General features: G+C 32.5%; 1 long non-coding RNA gene across 1 annotated transcript; it reads left to right on the top strand.

Moving 5' to 3' along the window:
• The first annotated feature begins 5,274 nt into the window (after nt 1-5,274).
• LOC135127038 (uncharacterized) lies at nt 5,275-10,013 on the top strand. The gene is made up of 3 exons (XR_010280165.1): nt 5,275-5,347; nt 5,619-5,745; nt 9,629-10,013. It is a non-coding gene; the product is annotated as an uncharacterized LOC135127038 (long non-coding RNA).
• The last annotated feature ends 7,182 nt before the right edge of the window (nt 10,014-17,195 follow it).

Genomic DNA, 17,195 nt, shown 5'->3' with positions numbered 1-17,195 from the left:
CATAGTGAAGGACTTTATGGACGAGGAAATGGATTTGTTGTCGGGATTTAGCAATTTAGCCGCGGCCTAGATGTCAGCATGTGTTAAGATTAAAATATTATCTTGTAAGTAATTATTACGTATCATTCAATTAGCTCTTGAGAAACCGTTAAACAATACCAGTAAAATAACGTTACGTGTATTGATTAATGTGTAAAACGCATTGAATATTGAATTTTAATTGCTTAATTCTTTGCTGTTCGAAATCAATGCAAGCATGTTTATGAATGTGATTTTTTTTTATTGATACGCATATGAGCAAGTCGATTGCAACAGAATTTATTTAGTACAAAAAATGTGAAGACAAGATTTATTTACATACTTGATCTCAGGCACTACCGGTAATAGGAACGACCGAAAACAATGCTTTGTCCAAATATATCCATCCCTTTCTTAATTATTCATTAAGGTTCGTTTGAAAATTTGACCCAATAGATTTATTATTAAGCGAGTACTTACCGGGTGACTGTTTAAATTGGAGCTATTTATAGCAAATTGAAGTTCGGTATAAAATGTTTTGTTGTTTCTGATGAAAGACAAAATAAATAAATGAAAAGGTTTTTAAAATAACTGCACTATTTTAGAACCAACACCAGTAAAAAAAATTAAACATATAACTTATCCAGTGGCACATTTGCTGCAATTAGACAAAACATTTTTAGATTGTTCATATAATTTATTTTCCATCTTTTGTGCAGAGGTTCCACCAAATTTTTGGTCTTCTATACTTGTGTTGCTTGTGCTGACTCAAAAATGTATGAATACATATTCCATCTTCATGTATTTTCTTTTATAAATTTTATCCTTTTTCGTCTATCTGAAACACGATTTGCGTTGAGCAAATGTTATTAGGTAGTGTTTAAAAAAACAGAGGTAGGAAAAATAATAGTAAGAAAATCAATAAAGAATATAGACTGAGCGGTCGATGGAATTGTACTTTATTTCGCCTTTGTTTTGTATTTTTTATTTTATTTTAATAATTTATTAATTTTCAAACTTTTCCTTGACCCTTACTTTATTCTTCCCCTTGCATGAAGTTCTTTGACCTTATTTTAAAATCAGCGTGTTATTTGACTTTTCTTAGCATTTAGGAACATTACTGTTGGATGAGTGAAAAGAATTAGCACCTTAAAAAATCGTACGAATGAATCATTTTTTCTAAATCTGTTTTTTCAGATTGCTTTATAATTTAACACAGAAAACGTAGTAATAATTGCGAGTCTTAAGCACGATTACTGTATTTCTTGCTTGTTTAAGGATTTTCCTGATTTCTGCACCAAGATTTTCTTTAAAACTTTTCTGAATCAACAAAATTAAATTTCGGTTGGTTCAAATGACAATGCGTTTTTACGTTCCTTTTCTCATAGTATATTTAGGTTTCCACCATGACAAGAAATATATATAGCAGTAATTTCACCTTTCCAATGCTAACCTGATTTGATGTCAAAATATCAACTGACAGAATAGTTACTACAATGAATTCCTAAAATCCTTATGGGTTTTCTAGTATGTGCGGCGATGATGGGTGACTCATTGTCGGTGACGGTGGCCGCACGGCGTTCGCTAAAGAAAAACCTGGAAGCGGACGTCGCGATGGGGGCTCCAGAACAAACCTAGAAGCGGTGACGCTAGCGAAATCTACATATTAAAAAATGTTTGTCGTAAGTTTTTAATAAATATTTTTAATTTGGAAAATGAAATTGATGAAATTTTGTGCAGCTTCTAGTACCCGTGTCATAAGTGTAATTCGTACTTTTTGTGTCAGAATTTATTGTCGGTACAACCTACAATCCACTTTTGGAAGTAGTGAAGACATTTTCGGTTAAATTCTTCTACTTCTTCAATCCACGAAGGGTTGTTAAAACGCAACGAAGTCTGAGGTTGAACTTCTTCCTACAAAAAAAAAAAAAAAACTGTTCAAGAAGAGTACAAAATTCTGCGAAGTTTTGTGTACCTGGAAAGGTATCCATGAATAAAGCTTTAAGAAGATCAATTTATTACTGTGTTAGGAAGAGTTAGGTGCATAAAACATATAAAAGTTTTAACTACGAGTTTACCATGCAAAATTTACAAAATTTCTTTTAATTTTTGTAAAAAGATTGAAGTTTTCTGTGGAATCTCGAAATAGTGAAATTTACAATGTTCTGTTCAAATACTGATATAGAGTCCAGAAATAAGCTATGTAAACTAAGTAACCTGACTTTTAGCAGTCCTACTCGTACCTCACTTTGTGTACAGTGTTTTGTGTAGGATGTTTATCTTCGGAAGTGATTAAAGAGGGACAGTCACGGTATTCAAAGAAGGTAAAATCTAGTAAACAAGAAATTTGTAAGCAAAGATTTTTATCAGATAGCAAATGCAACAAGAACAAGTGGGACAGCAAGGAATATCAGAATGACGGTATTTAATCCGGTTCGATGGACCAAAATGTTTAATCCGGATCGAAGGAGCCAAATGATAATTCCGGTTCCGATGGATCAGAATGGTAATCAGGGTCGAAGGATCAACAATGTTACGAATTATGATGTCGAAATTTATAATGTTGTATGAACATAGTACAACATAAAGACAACACGAATGAGACAGAAGATACGAAGAACTAAAACAAAATGTGAAATTAAATACGGACTTGGAAACACTAGAAGTACATTCGAAGAAGAATATGTGGAAAAGTACAAAGGACAATATTTTTCAACAATGGAGAAAAGAGTGACGTTTGAGAATGATTGATTGGTAACAATCGCCATTGTCGAGACCATGTAGGTTAAGTATTAGATCTAAATTCAGAAAACTGACCGTGATTAATGTGCATGCCTCACGTAGGAAGCTGACATTAAAGACAATTTTTATGAAAAATTAGAAATAATCGTATGCAAGGTTATGTAATGTGAAACTTAGGTGTTAGTAGGTGATTTTAATTGTAAAGTAGGAAGACAAGAGGTGTATTGAAAAGTAAAGGGGAGATAGAATAAATTCGTTCGTGAAAGGATCACAGTATTTGAAATATGAACAATACTTCGAAGTGTCTGCATAAAAGTAAAGAGAGTACAAGAAAATATGATAACAATGTGGATTGGGAGAAAAAGGTAATGTAATCAGAATTGCTAAAGAGAAAGAAGTTTGAAAACAATAAAAATGAAGGTGAAAATGACCTACCAATAGAAATTGTAAAAAAAGACAGAGAAATATTGTCATTGTTATTCGATTCCCGACCCAGTTGACCTAATTTGATCTGATCTGACCTGACCCGATCTGATCTGAATTGATCCGACCCGACCCGATCCAACCCGACCCAACCCGACTTCTTTATTGTCTCAAATAAACAAATTTTACACATTTTTGTGAATAAATAAAAACCAAAAATTACCTATATTCTTAAAATAGTCGTATTTTGTGAAACAAATACAATAATTTCTGCTTTTATCTACAAAAATTTTATATCGGGCTATTTTGAGAGGACTGTTCTGTCGAGAGCTATGTTGATGACGATTTTGGAAATATTGGTAAAAAGTCTTTCGAACAGTTTAAAGAGGTATTAGACAAAACATGTGAAGGTTAGAAAGAAAGAGGAAGATAAAATGTACTATAGATTTTTATCACGTAGCAACTTTAACATAGTTTAACCTAAGTTTGCATCTATTTGAAAAATTTGCATTATTCATAGTTTTCAAGAAAACTTACGATTCCTTGGAAGGGAGTGTTGTTTAGTGCAATGCAACAGTAGGAATTGCGAATTAATTAAAGAAATTTGTTGAAATGATGTTAAAATATACAATGCGTTATACACAAACCACACTAGAAGCAAATATGTTAATAGATTCGCAGAAAAAAGGCACAGGGAGATCAGTTATCTAGCACGCTTTTCAATTTGTTGCTATGTACAGTAGGTATAATCTGGAGCGAAAAATACCCATATTTAGCATAAGTAGACAGCTTGCAAAGATATTTCTACTGATAGACAAGAAAAGTATGGATTAGTAACTAACAAACAAAAAAAAACGCTAATGAAGAACGATGATAAGGAAAGACGGTTGGAACTGGGAACTAAGTGCAGAGGAATTAAAAAATCCATAATGGATGAAGTAGTAAGACAAGAAAATTATTAACTATATCTTTGTAAAAGTGCGCTGGATTTGCTGTACGTTTTAGGGGCGGAAAGTTCTCTGCTAATAACTAGAGAGTTTTGTTACATAATAATTCGCACTTCTTTGAAATTAGGACCCAATTCCTCTCAAAATTTTGCGTAGTAAATGTTAATTAAATTTCATAAGATAAAATTCTTCTATATTTGTGGTTTATGAATCCATCTTTATTTTTCATCCTAGACACACAGAGTTTTTGAAAAAAGAATCATAATTGTATCCAGTTACTCGACCTGTTAGATACTAAAAATACTACTACTATTGAAGAATTACGTGGCACATTTAGTTAGTATTAATATTGCATAAGCTTTCGTTAGAGTGTCATCGGCAGGAATAATTTTATTTGTATATCGGGAAATCTAAAAAATATACTCATCCAACAATTTCCTTTTTAAAATCATGAAAACTAACAACAATTATTATTGTTAGTTTTGTCATAATATTAGCATTAATTTATGGCGCACTGTATAAAAATGCAATTGTGGGTGTAAAAAATACGTATGTTAAAAGAGTGCCTATATCTCAACAACAACAAGATCTGGGGTTGGTATTTGATTTTAGAAGATTATCGGATTTGCCGCAGTTTACATATGCCCATTTTAATAATGTAAGACACTCTTGATAAAAATAAAGCGGCTCAACCTTGATCACTACTCATTATTAAAAAAAAATCATACACGTGATCAAGACACTTGGATACATTTTGGATGCCCTGAATTTGCTCTGTTCTCTAGCCAAGAGGTACCCGCCGGAAGAGTTTCAAAATACTAATTATGTTTATTTCAAGTGTGAAATGTAGCAAATTTTGGTACTTTCGTGACAGACGCCTGTTTATCCAGAGCCACACTCGCTCGTTAATTTAATCCGTTGCTACAATGTATCTAGTGAAAAATGATTTGGCTCACCAACGCTCCTCTAATACCCTGCATTCTAAATCTGCAACTGTCCACTTCGTCTTCTTCTTGGAAAACGCTTTGTCACCCAAGCGCACACATGGAAATCCCCAGCCTGCAGCACGTCCCTCGTCCTTGAAGGTCCATTCCTGCGATTCCTGCTGGCCTTCGGTGGAAAACCTCGCAGCAGTCGCACTCGCGGTGCCCATGTGTGCGCTGGGCCCGGGCCCAACAGCAGTAAAGCTCGTTGTGGTCACGACGTCACCAACGCTGGTGAGTACAGAGCTATTTTTAGATCCTCATCTCAGAGAGAGTATGCGGTTGCAAGTCGCGAGCTCGTGCCAGCCATGCGCCCGTTGCCGCCTAGACGTGCCTACACCACATTCCCTACAACCCCGCACAAGATTCACTTCCTTACACTTTGTTTACTATTTATACACCACATAATTCACAAATCTATCGGCACGTGAAATGGGACGTGGGTGGGTGAACGATGATCGCCCGCATCATGCCAGATCGCAGATTCTAATTGATGACGTTTCAGATGTGGAGGTACTACCTTCGCATTATTATTTTCATCAGGTCGGTACGGCCACCGGCACTGCCGACTTGCTGGAGGGAGGCTGGTTGGATTTTGCCGGGTCGCAGACGTAGCTGACGCACGATAAAAGGTGATAATGGGCGCTCGTGGAGCAATTGAAACTGAAGCAAGGTTTTTGATTACGCCACGTAAGCTACTTTGGCAGTTAGTTATCAGTTGATGTTGGTTTGGGGTTTAGAAGTTAACCTGCAAAAATGTTTACACCTGCCCTCTCATATGGGTTATATTACCGCAGTCATTCAACAATTTATTTTTTCTCGTACTTGCTAAAATTAGTAAATAATAACGAAATAAATTAAAATATCTGCACAAAGAATATCAGTAATAAATCTGTTTGCACATTAACACCATGAAATCTAAGAGACAACGACAATGGTAAATCATTGATAAAGATGTTAAAAACGAGAGCTCCAAGACTGGAGCCTTGGGGGACTCCGATATCGAAATAAATAGAGAAAACATAATTTATACAATCAAAGAAATACGAGTTAATGAGTTCTAAGAGAGACAGACAGGATCCAGTGTTATCAAGTTTGGGAAACAAAATACTGTACGAAGTGGAATCTAGTGTTTGGGGAAAAAGAAAAAATCAAACAACACCAACCTGTTAATGATTCTAGGACTTCGCTAAAAACTTGCAGAAAAAAATTCTAAACTGATTACAATAGTTCATCTAGTTATAAATCTATGCTGATTCAAAGAAAAATTTGATTAAATTGAATTCAGCAGTTCCCTAAGAGTTGTGGATTATCTTTTTTTAAATCTGGAAAATATATGTGATTTTGAAGTAACCAATGAAAAAGAACTACATGACGCGTTATTAGTGGCTAAGATATGAAGAAAGACAAATAGTAGAGAATTTTTCACTGCAAAATGCAATCATTTACACAAAAAAATAGTCTAAGGTTATTTAGACAGGACTTTCCTCGCCGCTTGTATAAATTATAAAATTGATTTTGCAAAATTTTATTTATTTTATGATAACCCCTTTCAGTAAAAATGTGATAATTCAAGTAACAGTGAAGAAAAAATACTCGGTAAGGATAGAGGATGCGAACCCACATGGGATAGAGCACAAGTCCGAATATCAACTATCAATCACAACAGACTATGGTACAAATCAAGGCGGATTCGTAAACCACGAGTAGATACAGGGGTATATTATTTCATAATATTTAGGTATCCTTAACTACTCAAAATGGTTGTTGGTGGAGATGATTAGCCAAATTTTAGTTAATCCTAAAAAACCTATTTATATGTAAAATTTGGCAAAAATCCATAATTTCGGAGATTTTTAGATCTGTTTGTCTAATAAAAATGGATACAGACAGACGGTAGACAGACATATTTTGTTCGTACTCTGAAAGTCATGAAATGTCGAGAAAACATGAAAGTGGTCAGTCGTCCGATGTACCCTCGTAGTAGTAGATCCACCGTTTCCCTCTGTCTGCCCTCTGTCGTCTATTGGCGATCGTATTATTCAAATAACTCATTTTTGTGAAATTTAAGACACATTTTGGGAATCTCGTGTAGTCATGCGCCAACAAACATTTATCTTATTAATCCCACCGATAACTACGATGTCACTTCAAAATAATTTTTCAGAGTAAATTCTGTATAAACTTTATAAAATAATAATTTCTACAGCTGTGGACTATGAATCCTCCTTTATTTTTCATCCTGGACATTCAAATTTTGGAAAAAATTGCGGCAATTAAGGTGTGTGGAAAAGCCTAAATAAAACCAAGTAAGCAAAAATAGTAAAATGTATACATATATTCAAAACGAAGTCAAAAGAAAGAAGAAAGCTTGGAAGGGATTCTCACAATCTCACAGACACAGTGAACTAGACAAAATAGAGTATAACAACATCAGAAATTAAGTTAAAAGAAAAATAAAATAGCAAAGACTATAAAGAAAATAATAGAATATTCTGAAACAAGAGTACTAAGAGTTGTGAAAAGAAAAAAAAATCAGAGAAAAAAGATTAACTGAAAGTGGAAACAAAAGAGATACTACAAGCAAAAATGCAGACACCAAAATGGAGATCCAGAAAAATTAGAAAGAATAGATGACAGAGAACAACAATGAGAAGAAGAACGGACACAACCTGACTGGAAACGACAATATAGAGTCAGTAAAATACATTGGAGAGAAAGGACGAAAGTAATTATTAAAAATAATCAGGGTGCCATGGAATACTACCGAGAGAGATATAAAAGGCACGATCATAGATAGCCATGGGTTTGTGAAGATTTGGCGTTGATAAAATTTTCGTCTTATCAGATTACCATCAACTTGAAAGTTTGAGTTGGAAATAATCAAAGACAAATTGTCAAAAATCCATAGCTGTCTTTGATCGTGTTTTTATTGCTCTTTCGTTAAAAAGATACGGGTGGAGTAGGAAAAGAATAAAATAAGTGTAATGTAATAAAGACTAAAACAATAACGGGAACTTAAAATGGGGGAAGAACAAACAGCAGTTTTTGATACAACAGCAAAAAAATGTGGAGTTGTCTAAAAGATCTTAAAACAACTAAAACAACTAGAAAATGCCATATACATATAACAGAAAAAGTCCAAATGAGTACAAATCTGATAATAATTGAAATTGCTGACGTAAGCGTTATGGGTAACTAGAGCAGAAATTTAAAAAAATCACTCCATAACAAAAAATGCTGAAAATCAACAACAAGGAAAACACTGACAATCAACGATGAAAAAATAGACCTGAAAAAAAAATAGAAAAGATAAAAATACAAGTATAGAAATAAATCCATCCATTGTCATCGAAACTTGGACAAAACAAACAACATATGAAACTAATATAAACATTGTGGAGATGAAATACATTAGTAAATTATGCGGGAAAACAAAAATGGAAAAAATAAGAAGTGAAAAAATTAGGCAGGAATTAAAACAAAAACTAATTCAAAATATGAAGCAAAAAGAACCACAAAGAGAACTAAAGGGAGCCTATGCAGACTTGGAACCAGCAAAGAACCAGAAAACACGGAAAAATAGATTACGAGTTGAAAAGATACTACTCTAACACCTATCAAGGATACAAGGAGATACTGTGAAAGAAAGAAAGAAAGAAAGAAAGAAAGAAAGAAAGAAAGAAAGAAAGAAAGAACATAGAAACTGTAAAACCGAATACTCTGAAATCTCGCAAACGTTAAATCACCAATCACAATTTATTTACATATTTATTCCGTCCAAAAATTTAATGATGTGATCTCAAAATTTTGCCGTATAAATTTTATTTAATAAATTGTGCAAAATATTATTCGTCTACAGCTGTTGTTTATCAGTGCGTTGATATTTTTACTTCCTGGGCGTATTGTAATAGGGTTCATTAGACGAATTACTACTTTCATGTTTTCTCGACATTTCGTGACCCCTAGAGTGCGGGTTTCTGTCTGCCTGTCGTCTGTTTCTCTATTTGTTTGTATCAATTTTTATTAGACAGATAATCTCCGAAACTACTCGACCGATTGTTGTGAAATTTTATATCTATGTTATGAATGTCGTATAGATAAACGCTAACTATAATTTCATCATCTCCAAACTTTACAATAATTATTTATCAACGTTGCTACCAATTTGATCTGTAGTATGATTTAATATTCCCGTGGTTATCGTTTTCTGCTGTCTTGACCTGATCAATGGAACGTGGTTAATATTTTTTCGCTAGTTTAAATATAAAGAGCAACATTTTATTTATCTCGAATGAAGTAACTTCTTATAAAAGAAAAATTTTAAATTACAGTTTAGAAACCGAAAACTTCGGCGAAGAGTGTGTAATTGAGGATGAAAGAATAAAGTAGATGTTTTACTTATTGGTTTTTTAGTTGTTGGCGTCATCCTTAAATGACCTTTGTTTACTAGCCATCGAAATAAAACACGTAAAACTTAACTTGCTTTGATGTCAACATAGCTGTGTGTTACAGATTATGGCCAATTTCATCTTTATGCACACCAGGGATATGGATTAAAAACCACCAAACAAGTTCCGGTTATTTACTGGTTTTGTCGACATCACCAATTCTACAATGACCCCCTTATTGAGTATGAGATTCTCGTATACCAAAGTAGTACAGTAATGTTTGTTATTTTATTTTGATGGAAACTGGAAGAAATTTTTTGAAGAACTTTAAGAGTGATGGTACAATATTTTGGGTTCATTTTATATTTGTTTTTTATATTAATTTATATGTTTTTTTTTGTTCACAGCTTCGTCCGAGTGTTAAAAAATTAAATTAAGGAAAAAAAATGTCAAAAAATGAAGACATCGCGAAATATTAAAAATGATATATAAAATGTAACTTACATTCTGAATACCCCTCGTAGATGGCAGCTCCTTGATCCTCTACCGTGCAGCGCATAATGTCTTCTAATGCGAATGAACTAGCTTTATGCCAGTTCAGATTTCGCGAGAGGCAATAACATTTAAATGTCAGGCAAGGATCACGAATGCAACCATTCCAGTTTGATCATTTCGACCACAATCAGCAATCACAGCAACAAGTAAAATACTGTCGTTGTAAGCTATAATCTCGCATCTCACTTTTAGAGAGATTAGATTAAACACTAAAATATTAAACGCCGTTTTATTAATTACTGATATCATTTCAAGTTGCAACATGTTACTTAGCTTCCTGTCTCCCTCAGTAAATAAGCAAACTTTGAATTTGCCAGATCTGTCAATATTTGATAACCTGATGTTGGTTAGACGTGTAACTGTGTTAGACAAAGTAGGAATATATACCAGACTTCTAATTTTATTGTAGTCAAGAGTTAAAATAATGCTTTATTAATTGGTCAGTGTATCTGAAATTTCTCTAGACGTCCGGTTACAGTGGAAAGGTCTCAACATATCTTTTATGATTTGTTGCGAAGTATGAAACTCAGCAGCTCTCTTTTCCCACGTTATCTTGTCAAGCCGTGTTTTAAATTGACATTCCGCTTATTCACTGAGTAGGCAATAATGCAAATTAGTGAAATATTAGTCTCAAATTAGAAAAGTGTGTAATTCTTATCTAACACATTAAAAAATCGCTTTCTAAACCACTAACAATAGGCTTGCTCTTGAAGTCAGGACAACATATCTTAAACGAAATAATTATCGCATTATGTTAGGCGCACCCATGTGGTGGAGCTGCGACTCGTTCTAGTGTTGCTGGAATTGTGGTAATTATAAACTCATTAATCGGCGGATAATTGAATACTGCAAGTGAGTTTTTCTTAAGTCTCTTAATCAATCAAAACACGTTCTTATATGGTTAACTTTAGGATCTATTAATTTTTTCTGACCAGCTTTGATTTATATGTACTTATTTAGTATTTTTGTCATTGCATGAAAAGCTCCAGTCTGTCATGTGGGTGCGATTTAAGGACTTCAACAGTTCGTGCATCTTTGAACTCTTCCTTATGGCGCTTTATTAACGATTTTAAAGGATATGTGGGTGGTCAGTGTAATCTAATGAAGAGAACTGAAACTCATTACAGGATTTTAATCACTTCCACCCATGTTATGCACATATTAAATAGTGAATTTATTAAGAAGAAATTGCATTGGAGGTTGCAATTTTTTACGTAACTGTCGTCTGAATTAAATCTAAATGCAAGATAGTTGAAGGGGAATAATTCTAAAAGAAATAGTTTTGTAATGATGATTGTTATTATGTTGATTTCAGATAGTAACACTTCCAAGAGTAGTCAGTAAAGATAAGATAATACTGATTCTTAAACTTAATCTGCTCTATGGCTTGAAATACACGCAGAAACCGCTGTTATCGGATGGAAGCGAACATGCCGAAATATGTTTCCTCGATACAACTTGTTAATCTCAAATCAAGTTGAACCTTATATACGGGAACATCGTTTTGCTTGAGGTTTCACTACGAATTTTCAGAGTAATGTGTATCCGATGTTTTATTCAATAAATACCTGTCCCCACTTTTGCATTGTAAATGGAAAAACCTAATAGTTTGCTTTAGAATCCGCGATTATGCTAATGCGAAGGATTTCAAAAAGTAGCTGACTCTGTGAGGAACGAAGCACACTTCAACATAATCTACTCAGCGTTGATTTTCTTCAGTTTTGTACGTGAAAAGAGCCTTGTCAGAAAATTCGTTTGGTGTGTAGTATTTTCCTTTGACATCGTTTCTGTCAACTTCATAGAATCTTATGAAACACTCCTCGGTGTAAGTAGAGCTTTATTCAACAGCACTCTGTCATATTCTAGGATATAACGACGATACATGATCTTCGACCAAGAAAAATTTTAAATCAATGAATTTTCACTGTTGACTTCGAATTTGATTACTTTGTTAATTATGTAGATGTAGATATTTTGCTAAATTTTTTATAAATTACTTTTTTACTCAATTGGTTACTGCTACATTAAGTTTCCATTTTGTATTTTTTCTGTGTAGTTATCTTGATTTACAAATATTTTACGTATTGTTAGTCTCCTTATAAAGTTTTCACTAAATTCTTCTTTATTTCCACTACAAATCAATTTCGTTTCCATTATGTGAAGATTTGTTTTCAACATTAGAGATTAGAGATTCCATATTAACTGATTTAGTACTTTTTGTTTTTCAACAAATCTTGTTTTAATTTTCCATTTAGTTTTGAACGAAACACTTCTTTTTGTTGTTAGTTATTTTTCTTCTTTCATGTAAGTCAAATAGATCTTAAGGCTTTAATTTCTCCTGAGATGTTTTTTTTCAGTCAGTACCTTCAAAGCTTAAACTTTCTCCAGATCCAGGTCCACATTACTTCTGGTATTAAATCGTTGTGGTTTGTTCGATTCTTGTCTGTTTGTTAGTATTGTACGTCCATTTGACGAATGACAAATTTTATGATCTCCTAACGTTTCATGGCTCCTAGAATATGAAAAAGTAGACCCTCCGTTTCGGTCTTTTTGTTGGTTATCGGCTGTCGTCTTGTCGTTTGGTGGCCATTTTATTAGACACATAATCTCCGAAATTAGTAATGATTCTGTTTGGATAATAAAAGGCTAATCAAAATGTATCTGGTTGTCCTTACCAAAAATTGAATGACCCATTTCAAAATTTTGCAAAGTAGATTCCGTTTAAAACGTGCAAAATAATATGCAGATATAAAAAATTATTTAACTACCAAAAATTTGTAAAACCGTTCAAGAAGTCAGCGTTTTCTAATTTTTGGCAATGATTTTTTTCTAACATTTTGGAATTTGTATCAACATCAAAGAGACATTATTAAAAAAAATAATAATAATGAAAAATAAATAACACAAGTTTAACTTAATCACGCAATCCACGGTTTTTCTCCTGCTCATATTCATAAAGAAAATTATTTTTGGCCTTTTCTGTAAATAATCACTGTTTTAGCATAATTTTGCACAGACACATGTTGGCACTAATTTAATGTTTTCCGTTTTTCTCGACGATTCATGACTTCTAGAATATGAAAAAAATAGATTCCCTGTTTCTTGATTGGTCAATATTGATTAGTATCCGAAACTACTGGACTGATTATTGTCCAAGTTTATGGACATTTTAGGAATATCGTGTAGATAATAAAACGCTAATCGAAATTTGTCTGAGTATTCCCACCACCAATGTGTAACGTCATGTTAAAATTTCGCATGGTTATTGCTATTTAAATTTTAGAAAATAATCATTCCTGTACTCGTGAGTTATGAATCAGCCTTGATTTTGTATCCTAGGCTTCCAGATTTTCGCAAAGAAAATAAAATTTGTACAACGTGATCTCATTTCAAAATTCAAAGAAGTCTATACTTGCAGTTTATCAGAGCATTCACATTTTTAACTTATAGGAATTATCATAAAACAATAAAATTTCGCAAAACCAAATTTTATAATTATTCGAAGAAGCTGGACTTGTTGGACTTCGGGAGCAATTCTTTCTAAATAAACTTAGACTAGTTAAAAAAAAGGATAATGTGTTAAAAACATTATAATTTAAATACGGGAAAACAATAAAAATTTATCAACAATTTTTTTTTTAAATGTGTAGGATGTGGTTTGATTATTACATTTTTTATACCTACCTATAAAACTTCTTAAATATACATTTTCGCAGTTGTATCAAAAATTCAAAATTATACAAAAACATTCTACTGAGAAACCTATTGCTCTCAAATTTTTTTCAGGTTTTGAGTTTATCACGCACGGGTAGACCGGTAATTAGAATTTCCCTATTATCCCTTTTGACACCATGATGACGTCCTATCAACATTTTCCATGGTAAATGCTATTTAAATTGCATAAAACAACGCACTCCTGTATTTGTGGTTTATGTATCCGCCTTGATTTTTTAACCTATGCATCCAAATTTTCGCAAAGCAAATTACAACATGACGTCATCTCAAAATTTGACCAAAAATAAAAATGCGTGAGACGTGATTTGATGATTACACTTTATTAAATATATATAAATGGAAATTTTCGCAACTGGGAAAAATGACTTGGGCTGGGGCTCGTGCGTGTAGGTTTTTGGAAAAAATGAAAATTATACAAAAAACAATTAGATTTTTAAAAACTATTAAACCGACTGCTCATACATTTTGTTCATACTTTGAGTTTATCATGAATATGGTAAACCGGGAATTAGAATTTACTTATTATCCATTCCAAAAACGTGATGACATCGTCACAAAATTTGCTTAATAAATGCTATTAAAATTTTATAAATAGTGGACCCCTGTACTTGTGGTTTATGAATCCGCCGTGATTTTTTTTTACCCTAGGCATCCAAATTTTCGCAAAAAAAAATAAAAATTTTATAACGTGACGTATCATGTATCGAATAAATATTACCTAAAATGTGTAAAATATTTTGAGTTAATACTTGAGGTTTATCATTGCATTCAAATTTTCTTCTTCAGCGGTTATTACAAAAAATAAATTTTCCCAAATCCAAATTTTATAATCTTTCCAAGAAGCTGGGTTTGATGAACTGCGGGAGAACTTCTGTCTAAATAATCTTAGATCAATTTTTTATTTACAAAAAATGTGCATAAAAACGTTACCATTTAAGTCGGGAAAAGAATGCAAAATCAACAACAAAAATAAAAAAGGCGTAGGACATGATTTGACTATTCCATTTTGTATACTAATTACATAAAAAAAATCACTATTTGCCAATGACTTCGGCTGACACTTATGCGTGAAGGTTTTTGGGAAAAAATGAACATTATACAAAAAACAATTATATCTAAAAAGTATAAAACCGATTACTCCTATATTTTGTTCGTATTTTGAGTTTATCATCAACATGCCTTCGGGAAACGCCATGTCATCGTCTCAGAATTTTGCATGGTAAATGCTATTAAAATTTTATAAAGAATGTACCCTTGTACTTGTGGTTTATGAATTCGCTTTCATTTTTTTACTCTAGGCATCCAAATTTTCGCAAAGGAAATCAAAATTTTATAACAACTTCATCTCAAAATTTTATCGAATAAATATTATCTAAAATGTGCAAAATATTATGAGTTAACACTTGGGGCTTATCAATGCATTCATATTTTTTTTTCTTCTAGGGGTTGTTATAAAAAATAAAATTTCTCAACTCCAGATTTTATAATTTTTCCAATAAACTGGGACTGCGGGAATCCAAGACCACTTTTTTTTATATAAAAAAATCCGTTTAAAAAAGTTACCATTTAAGTGGGGAAAACAATGAAAAATTAACAAAAAAAAAAATAAAAAAGCGGTAGAAAATGATTTATGACGTAAAAAGAAATTTTCGCTTTGTGCTAAATGACTTGGGTCGAGACTTATGCGTGTAGGTTTTTAGAAAAAAATCAAAATTATCCAAAAACATATACATATATATTTAGAAAAGTATCAATCCGATTTTTCCTAGATTTTGATCATACTTTGAGTTTATCATGAATAAGGTAATGAGAATTCCCCTATTATTCATTCCGAAAACGCCAAGACATTGTTTCAAAATTTTGCGTGGTAAATGCTATTAATATTTTATAAATAACATACTCCTGTACTTAGGGTTTATGAATCTGCCTTGATTTTTACCCTAACCATCCAAATTTTCGCCCAGAAAATAAAAATTTTAAAGCGTGAGATCCCAAAATTTTGTTAAATAAATTCTCTCTAAGCGATGCTAAGTAGGGTAAATGTGTACAAGAGTACGCACTTAGTATAAAACTGTCAACAACTTTTTAATTTTTTTGGATAGACAAATTTTATGATATAGGTTCGTTATATAGATGTTTAGAGATCAGATATATTTAATTGTACGTCCCAACACCACTATATTTTAAGAGTAATTTCAATTTTTGTCAAGATGTGTAAATACCCACTCTTAGACAGTTCATTGCACAAGAGTGCGCATTTGAACGCTTATGAGTACGCATTACATTTTATGAAAAAATATTTATTTCTAAGGTGAAAATAAATGGGAATAAGTGACTACAGACTACACATAAAACGGGAGACCTATTTCTTCGTGCTCTAGGGGTCTTGAAAAGTCGAGAAAACGTAAAAATAGAGAGTCGGTCGACGGACTCGATTAGAACACGCTCAGGAAGTAAAAATAAAAAAAAAATCACCATAACCACCACCACACAACTTGAAAAGCAGTACAAAGTAGTAGAGTTAAATAATTCATTATCGTATGATATGTATCTCCAAGACTATTAGACTACGTATTGCAAGCAATGCGCACTCTTATACAATACCTCGCTGCGCACTCTTGTACATTTGTACATAACCTAATGTTTTCAAAGTTAAAAGCTTTTGATGGATAGAAAGTATAAAACTGTTAGTGTATAACGCGACCTTAAAAGTTACAACTATTGAAAATTATTACTGTAAAATAAAAGAACTGGTACGTACCTTACAAAAAACTAAAACTATGAGCGGTAAAAATTACATCCACACAACGTGTGAACATAAATTCGTCAGTACGACTGAACTATAAACTATATTCAGGTCACTTTTGCACCATTATCTCAGGTTAAGCATTAAATTCTGAATGGTATAACTTCATCTTACCCAGATGGCACTAATAAACAGAAATCAGCAGTGCGGACTCTTATACATATTCGCACTCTTGTACACATTTACCCTACTACTAATGCATTCATATTTTTTAACTTATAGGAATTATCATAAAAAATAAAATTTCGCAAAATCACATGTTATAATTTTTCGAAAACGTTTGATTTGTTTGACTGGGCGGAAAGCCCTGCTTAAATAACTTTACCAGTATTTTATTAAAGAAAGATCATTTCCTTCAAAACATTACCATCTAAGTACGAGAAAATAATAAAATCAATAACAGAATAAAAAAAAATGTATAGGACGTGATTTGATGGTTGCATTTTGAATTTATTAACTACAGAAGTTGATATTTTCGGAGTTCATCCGAGTAGGTTTTTTGGAAAAAAATAAAAATTATACAATATATTCTTCTTAGCAAGGATATGAAACCAACTGCTCTTAAATTATTTGGTTCGCGCTTTGAGTTTACCAT

This window comes from Zophobas morio, unplaced genomic scaffold (genome assembly GCF_036711695.1).
Source record: "Zophobas morio isolate AGI-343-1 ecotype UQ-CSIRO unplaced genomic scaffold, CSIRO_AGI_Zmor_V1 ptg000011l, whole genome shotgun sequence".
NCBI classification, from domain to species: Eukaryota; Metazoa; Arthropoda; class Insecta; order Coleoptera; family Tenebrionidae; genus Zophobas; species Zophobas morio.
Note: the sequence above shows the minus strand (reverse complement) of the source record. Positions and strands in the feature narration are given on the sequence as shown.